This window comes from Cygnus atratus, chromosome 3, assembly GCF_013377495.2.
Source record: "Cygnus atratus isolate AKBS03 ecotype Queensland, Australia chromosome 3, CAtr_DNAZoo_HiC_assembly, whole genome shotgun sequence".
NCBI classification, from domain to species: domain Eukaryota; kingdom Metazoa; phylum Chordata; class Aves; order Anseriformes; family Anatidae; genus Cygnus; species Cygnus atratus.
In genome coordinates this window covers 35,821,752-35,830,346 of record NC_066364.1, presented here as the reverse complement: position 1 = coordinate 35,830,346, position 8,595 = coordinate 35,821,752, and positions in this window count along the sequence as shown.

The window sequence follows — 8,595 nt, the reverse complement described above, 5'->3', positions numbered from 1 at the left end:
CCATAATTCAGCTGTTTATATTTCTTTATTCCAATACTTAGCAGCAGTACTTCAAACCTTTTGCATTCAATAACACATGCTGGGACTTTCATAGTGTTTTCTTATTGCTTTCTATTTTATGATGCACTGTATGGTGCTCTTAAAAAAAATGTGTGAAGTCCCCTTGATACTTATGTAACAGGAGCAAGCAAATTGTTCCCTGAACCACCATGTGTGGCATTCTGCTTTAACCACTGGAAAAAATACTCCTTTTCTTTTGAGAAATTTCCAGATAGATTGCTCTATTTTTTTATTCAGTTTTTTTAGAAATCATCCAGACACTTTACTGAAAGTCACTCATTCTACACAGCTTATTAAATAATGGCATGCAGACTGTACAAATAAAAGATGAATTGACTGAGTTTTATATTCAAGGTTGACAGTTTGATTCACAGTTAAAGTGTTTGCTTTACCCTACAAGTAAACTTCTGGATTTCATTGTTTTATATAAAGAGATGCTTGAATTCTTCTTATTACTCAGTGTATTTGATTACTGTGCCCTCCCAACTTATGCTGAATTATTTAGGATCTGATATTACTTTGCTCATGAAAGCAAATGATTGACATATACATACCTCTGAATTGATTTGATTTTTTTATATGGTTATCCTCAGCAGTAGTTTACAGCAGTAATTTACAGCCTGTGTTCTGAAAGCTTTGGGAATGTCTGCACTGTTTTTAGGTGGTCTACAGCAGCATAACTAAGCCTGTGTTTGGAAGACTTAAATTTTCTGAGCAGGGTCTGTCTGACCCTTCATTAAAAATTTTGAAGGCACAAAACTTCAAAAAAATATATATTGAAATAACTCCTTTACAATAAATCATATGAAATAGTTCCTGTGCAGTCACTGGGAAATAAGTAAATACTGAATTAAGTTTATTTATGCATTAATGGGGCTATTTATATGGATAACAGTGCTGTCTATACAGTCATGTCTTAAGAGAAACCAATCAATTGAATGATCATAGAAAACTAAACAGCAGTGAAGAGGATGAAACTCAATAGCCAGGTTAATTTTCAAAGTATCAGTAAATGTTATTGTGTAAGAGACTGGACCGAAAGTTGGTTTCAGAAACATCATAGAAATGAGAGTAGCCTAAATGATTTTCTTTGAAATGAAATACTTTTCAGTATAATTAATCAGAACTGAGAAGGAAAAAGACAAGTTGTCAGATTTTCCTGATATACCTCTCAGAGAGATCTGTTTTCTAAGCTACTGCTGTTTTAATTGTATCTCTATTCCTTCAGTGAATACTCAATTCTTCACTAAGTTGGTAAATTGACTTGGAGTACTTGTGAAATGACAATATCAAAAAGGAAAACATAAGGTAAAAAAAAAATATATAAGCAAAATATAAGGTAATGGGAAAAGATCTGTAGGCAATTTAAATTTTTTAAGTTTTTGGCTAAACCCAGTTAGTTTCAATGAGTTATAGAGGAACAAGGAAGTTTTTATTTAAGATCTGTCAACTTTGACCTCCTTTGGATATGTGAAAATTGCTATCCAGGAAAGATAAAACTATGCATACATATACAGCTAGGGACATACACATATATTTAACATAAATAAATAAATAGGCATTTTTAGGTAAGAAAATAAGTTCTGGCTTGAAATTTCAAAGCAAAAACAAAACAAGAATTGACACTGTGACCTTGTGTCATTCATTTCTGTGGAACAAGGATATCATTCTACATTTTTTGAAGGCTGTTTTAGTCTACATGTAATATAACTGATTTATTTTCTCTCAGAGCTGGCCACTACTTAGTATGATTTATCACACCATCTGGGACAAGTGTGAAGATAAAATCCATAACTTCCTGATAGAATTAAAGGAAAACTTCTGTTAGCTAATGAAACATATAATTATGAAAGGACTACTCAAAAATACTCCATGGTGAAACACCTCAGTACACAGACGTGTGCAGAAAGTATATATTGCTACTTCATCACTGCCTAAAGGAGGAGAAAATTGATCTTGAGAAATGAGTTAAAGGTGCTGATGTTCTTTGAAAAATGTACTTTTACTGTGCTGGAAGACCATGCTGTGTGCCAGAAGTAATCACCCTGGCTCCAGCTAAGATGCATCCATCTTCTTGATGGTGAGACAACCACAACACTTTATAAAATCAGAAGAATTTCCTGCCTGAGGCTGTTACAATCTAGTAATGAACTGGTAATATGGAAGTATCACAATAATAGGTCCAAAGGACTTCACTGTCTGAAAACAAAATAATCTATTGGTTTTTAAAGCAGCTCAGTAATATCCTCTTAAGGGACTAGCAAGGTGAGGGAAAACTCACATGAAGCAAAGGTATGACTGAACTGACAATTTGCTGCTCATGGTTTCACCCTCTGTGTTGTATGAAATTGCCTCATGCTAGGCAGAAAGCCACAAGAACTGCTTGTTTGAACTCCTTGTCAGCTACAACACCCCAGGACTTGCTCTATGGCAGTCCTCAGGCTGGGATCCAAGAGCAAGGGGAATGAAGCCTTAAGCACATGGTCTGAGGTGTCCTTACCAGAAGAGCTGGACTGCCACTTGCCAGGAGCTAGCAACAATGGTTCTAGTTCCCTCCTAGAGGCATTCGAGGGCCGGTGGTGTTGGTGGACAGACCAAGCTCTGGCTGAGGGCCAGGTGCCCCCATGGGCAGGAAGTCTCTCATGCAACAGGGCTTTCTAGAAGTCCAGAGTGTGTCTAGGTGTGCTCTCTTTGGGCTGCTGAGGATGCAAAGGGGATGCTGTGTCCTCTGTGCCAGGGATAACATACTGGCCTGTCCTGGTTTCAGGTAGGACAGAGTTAATTTTCCTCCTAGTAGCTGGCAGGGTGCTATGTTTTGGATTAGAATGAGAAGAGTGCTGATAACATGCTGATGTTTTAATTGTTGTAGAGCAGTGCTTACACCAAGCCAAGGACTTTTCAGCTTCTCGCTCTGTCCTGCTAGCGAGCAGGCTAGGGATGCAGCAGGAGCTGGGAGGGGACAGACCCAGGACAGCTGACCCAAACTGGCCAAAGAGGTATTCCATACCATCTGACGTCATGCTGAACAATATATATAGGGGTGGCTAGCCGGGGTGGGGGGCCGGCTGCTCGGGGATAGGCTGGGCATCGGTCAACGGGTGGTGAGCAATTGCATTGTGCATCACTTATTTCGTACACATTATTACTATTAATACTATTGTTATTATTATTATTATTGTTATTATTTTTCCTGTCTTAATAAACTGTCTTTATCTCAACTCACAGGCTTCACTTTCCCGTTTCTCTCCCCCATCCCGGAGAGGGAGGGGGGAGGGTGAGCGAACGGCTGTGTGGTGTTTGGCTGCCAGCCGGGCTAAACCACAACATGGCCTAATCACAGACAACTGTAAAAATCCCAATGGTTTTTCTGAAACTAGGATTTCAACAGAAATCTCTAGAGAAGAACTTGCTGGAGACCTATTTCCAGACAGCTAAGAGACCTGAATACTCAACACACTTAAATTTTTCGTGTTAGCATACTATTCACGAAGCCATAATTTGGGGGCCTCCACTTTCATTTCTGTGTAGACAACTGCTTTGGTATTCATCACACTGTTTTGGACTATTTTGAGATGCACTTAGTGATCTGTGTATAATTGGTGGCTATTTCTGGAGGGTGGCTTTAACTCACCTGTTTCGTGGTGGAATTAATATTACCTCAGATCAATAGACTCCATGTAAAGCTATTTCATGATGTGTATGTGTGGTTTTGGCTATAACATCTAAAATAAATGCAGCTGCTTTTCTTACTACCGAGGTAGTAGAAGCCTTCCATATTAGATATCAAATGATGCCTACACACTGCTCTAGTCATTCCTACTAACTTGTATAAATAATTGCAAAACACATGCTGAAAATTGTTTCCAAGATGCAGTACTTCTAAGAAACACTTGGATGCCTGTCATTTTTTTTTACATATTTTTAAAAGATGATGTCATTTTTTGTTTCCTTTATGTAGCTGTGAAAATGAAACAAAACAAGCTTACAACCTGCTGTCTGCTTTCCTGTCTGCCAGCTGCTTTTAGATACAAGCAGGCATTCATTCTTCCCTGCTAGGGTGCCAGCTTCTTCTAACTTCTCTTTCAGCAGCAATTCTGAACACCTCCTGATCCTGCCTGTATGCTGCTAACCATCCTTCCTGATTCAGTGGCCCGTCATGCTTCATTCTCTCTCAACACATAGTGCTGCGAAAACAAACACTGAAATAATTGAAGGAGAGATGCAGATGAATTCTGTTTACTATCAATTTCAAAAAGCTGCTAATGAATGCATCTGGACCTTTCTTAGCTTTCACAGACTGCTGCCAACCTTCTTGGGTCAGGGAGTGTGAGATGGAAACTACATGTGCTATCTTGCAAATCTGCTGGTGAACAGGACCTCTTGCTTGGGGCCACTGAGCAGTATCTGTAACGGAAATATTAAATAAGCTCGGCACCTAATTTTCCCCAAATTAGAATGCCCTGTTTCTTTCAAGCTCATGCCCATTGACTTCTATAAGACCGGAGTACTCATCAGCCTGAAAGCTCAGCCTGTTAGCTGTAACAAAGGGGTATTTCTTACTTTTTAAAAGTACATTAGGTTATAGCTCATCAACATAGAATCAATAAAGTGTATGAAATGAGACAACAAAGTGACAGTAGTTTTCCTCTTAGCTTGCAAAGGGGCACTAATTAGAGTGGATTTTTAGACATGAGACCGAGAAGTGTTTGCTTTGCGAAACGAAGTTCCTCAGGATCAAAGCTGAGTCATAACTTCTCTGTGGCCCTGAAATTTGTTTTTCTTAATGGAATGGAAACAGTGTAATAAGGTTCAGAGCAAGAATTGTGTTGAACTCTGTACGCTTGAGGCTGGCAAACAGCAGACATGAGGAATTACGCAAGCCACAGTGAAAGCTTAAAATGATACCCTGACTGTGGAATTTGAGTGTTATAATCTCCAGTTTGAAATCTCCTCTTTGGAAGAAAAGACCTTGCAGTGATGAATGAAGACACATGTAATTTTAAATGTACAAAGATCCTTTGCAAGGATCTAGTGAAAATGGGAGGAGCTGAAAGGGAAATCAGCTTGGGGAGGCTGCAGAATCCCTTGTGAGCACGACTCTATTGCTGCCTCATCCTGGTGCTGTCGTGATGAGCAGCACCTCTTTCCACTCATACCTTCCTGATGAGGTGAATGGGACTATTCACTGAGCAAAAGGCTGATTGGCACAAGAAAACTGGTGGAAGGACTGAAATTTCATAGCAACAGGACTAAGAGCTCTATTTCTGGGGATGTACGTGATATGTGTGACCCTTGTGTTGTCCATTAGGAGCACATTTCACTCCTTCATGGTTGAGAAGTAATCCAGACATGCTCATGACTCATTTCAGGCAAGAGCAAAAGAAAAAGAAAATTGTAGATGAAGCTGATAATTATGAATCATCCAGTGACTTTAACACTCAGATATTTTAGAATATTCAGCCATAATATTCAGTTCTACTTAACCTCAAAACTTCATGGTTAATATAGCTGTTAAGCAATGAAAGGCAGCCTTAGAAAACAAGATTTGCCAAGGGAAAAATATTTTTTATAGCCAAGGAAGATTTTTTTCCATCTTCAGAAATAATCAGACTTGGGCAGAGGTTTTGAGACTTGTATGCATTCTGGAGCAGGACACTGTATAGAGACTTGCTCTAGGGGAGTACATTCCCAGCTAGCATTGTATGTAGGACCACTGGCTTCCGTCTCTAAGTGGCAAGATCTCTGTGCCTCAGCATTTGACTCTCCAACGCATCATATGTCATCCCATTTCTTTAAAATTATAATTCCCCAGTGAGTCAGGAGGGCTGATTTCTCGCAGTTTAATGGATAAGGAAAACAAACATCAAACAGACAAGCAAACAGTTCCTTAACCTGAATATGCAGGTATGCAGGTTTCTTCCTTAATCTTTGGTACTACCTAGGTTTCCCAAAGAGTCCTGGGTTACATTAGTCACAGACAGGATAGAGAGATGTCCTCAATCTTTATGTTCCTCTGCTCTGCTGGCATTGCATCTAATTCGTCATCATGAAGGAAAGCCTGGTGATAAGCAGTAAATGTTTATGCTGTTTTAAGGGCAGGCTCTGGTAACAGAAAGGCTTTTCTAAAAAAAGGACTTGCTATCCCATTCTCCAGAGACTGGTTACTCTGACCTGCTGTACATCCTCCCTCTCAGACATTTTGGTTCTGGCTTAACCTATATGGCATTTGGTGGATTGCCAAACTCCCTCTTTTGTGATGAAGCCCAACAGCATGCCCAAGGAAAAGACTGCACCTCCTTGCAGTATGCATCCACATAGCAGTAGGATGCATCAGAGTTATGTTTGCCTGGAGTCAGACTGGGACAGAAGCATTAAAATGGATAGAGCTATACTCAAAGCAGGCCAACACTGGTGCATGCAAAGAAAAGTTCTGAAGTGTTTCATTACTATGAAACGATGATGAAACAAAGCATTTTGGTACAGAGCTATTTAGAGCTTTTGTTCTGTGAAAAGTTTACGTATTTAGACTTTTGGTCCCAGTTTCAAAAATTAAATATTGCAGTGATGCCTAGCATCAGTAGTTGACAAGCTGAATACAATAACATGAAAACATTCAACTTTTTCCACTTTTTATTTCATTTTTTTCCCTTGTAAACCTTTAGAAAGGTTAGAGTGGCAAAGGGAAAAATAAGGAAAAATGTGAAAGACTGTTGTTTTGGGGTGAGCAAGGAGAAAAACTGATATATGATATTTTTCATTTTATTTTATTTTATAAAAAAGAAAAGGTTATAAAAGGATAGGGAAAAAGCAGAAAAAAATGGAAAAATCCAAATAAAGTTTTCAAAGTAGGTCTTCATAGCTCAGGGGACCTATTTTCTGGTTATCCTTTAAAACAAAAAATTCAACCAGCTCAACTGCTATCCTCCTCTGCTAAGATACTTCACTGAAAGATTCCCCTAAATTTAGGTACTCAGTAACTTAACTGCTTTCCTCAGAGATCTCGTACATTCAAGAAATTGTACTTGCAGGTTTTAGTGTGTTCCCGAAAATTAGAAGAGCTGATGAACTTGGGGGCATAGAGATAAGGACCATTTTCTAAAAATGTTTGACTCAGGCCAGCTGCATTTTGAAGCAAGCTGAGGAAATATGTTGTTTTTGTTGTTTTTGTTTGTTTGTTAAAATGGGCTTATACAAAATTATTTTACAGGAGTAATTCCCTATAAAATGAAGGAAATAATCACTTTGTGGAATGGTTAATCTATTAGAACTAATGTGAGTGCAATATTACTCCATTTTTATTTCTGCATTAAATATATATATATACATATACACCTTTATCATACGCTTACCATAATCAAATGCTTGAATTCTATGTATTTAACATGCATGTGACTTGTTTAGAACAGAGAAATGAGGAGGATCTGCAAAGCTTATGCTTCACAGACGAGGTTTCTGCCTTCACACCTTCCTCATCCTGTGGGCTGTGAAACACCCAGATGTAACCTCCTTTTCATTATAATAGTTTACCTGCATATCCTCCATATACAAGGTGTTGGTTCTGCATGAGTGCTTTTGGGGATCTGCTTTTTAATTTTGCAGGCATGTTAAGCTTAGCCCTTAAGTGCATGGGCTGATGGGGACATCCACACCAAAACTTGTAAAAGGCCCACCTAACCTCCAGTGTTTGCTTGAGACAATCCTGTCATTTTACCCTCTTTTCCTCACAAAGGCCAATAGCTGAAACGTAAAAAATTACAAGAACAGAATATTTCTGAGCACAATATCGGAAGCTGCTATTGTGGAAATGCAAGCCACATAACAACATTTTGCAGGGACAATAAAGACGATGAAAGAACATATAAGGTGACTAATATTATAGTAGTTCTAGAAAATGTGTATAGTTCATATGCAGTCATGATCAGACTCTTAATCCTGGAGTTTGTGTCCTACCTCACACTCCACTTTTGTTCTCTATCCCAAAACTTTTTAGAAAGGAATCTTGTTTTCGTTTAACAAAACAATGGTGTTGCAATGATAGGCTCATTTTTCAATTAGACGTTTTTGTTTCTCTAATGTTTGTTTTAGGTAATCGTATTTGGAAATGAAAAGGTGCATAAAAAAAAAAAAGTCTTTTAATGATGCGATTTACCTTAATCATTCTGTGGGCCAAGAGGCCCACTTGTTCCCAGAAGGATCGAAGGATCCAGTTTCTGGAGGGTGGGAGAGACAGGGGCCACCTCTGAGGTAGATCTCCCAGGCTCCTGAGGGCCCAGCCTGCCCCGATCTTGTCCCCCTCCTGCCTCCATTTGCAGGCAAGGGCAGCTCCTTTACTCATACATTGTCACCAGTGCTGCCATAGCACAAGTGCTGGGGTGCTGAATCCCTGTGCCTCATTTGTGAGAGGAGAGCTGGTCGATGTCCCAGGTTGCCTGCTCCAGGCTCCAAGCCATCCTGATCAGGTATGGAGCCCGCTCCTTGTGGCCAGCTCTGGCAGGCAGGAGAAGCTTGGCTCTTTGGATCCTGTCTGCTGTTCAA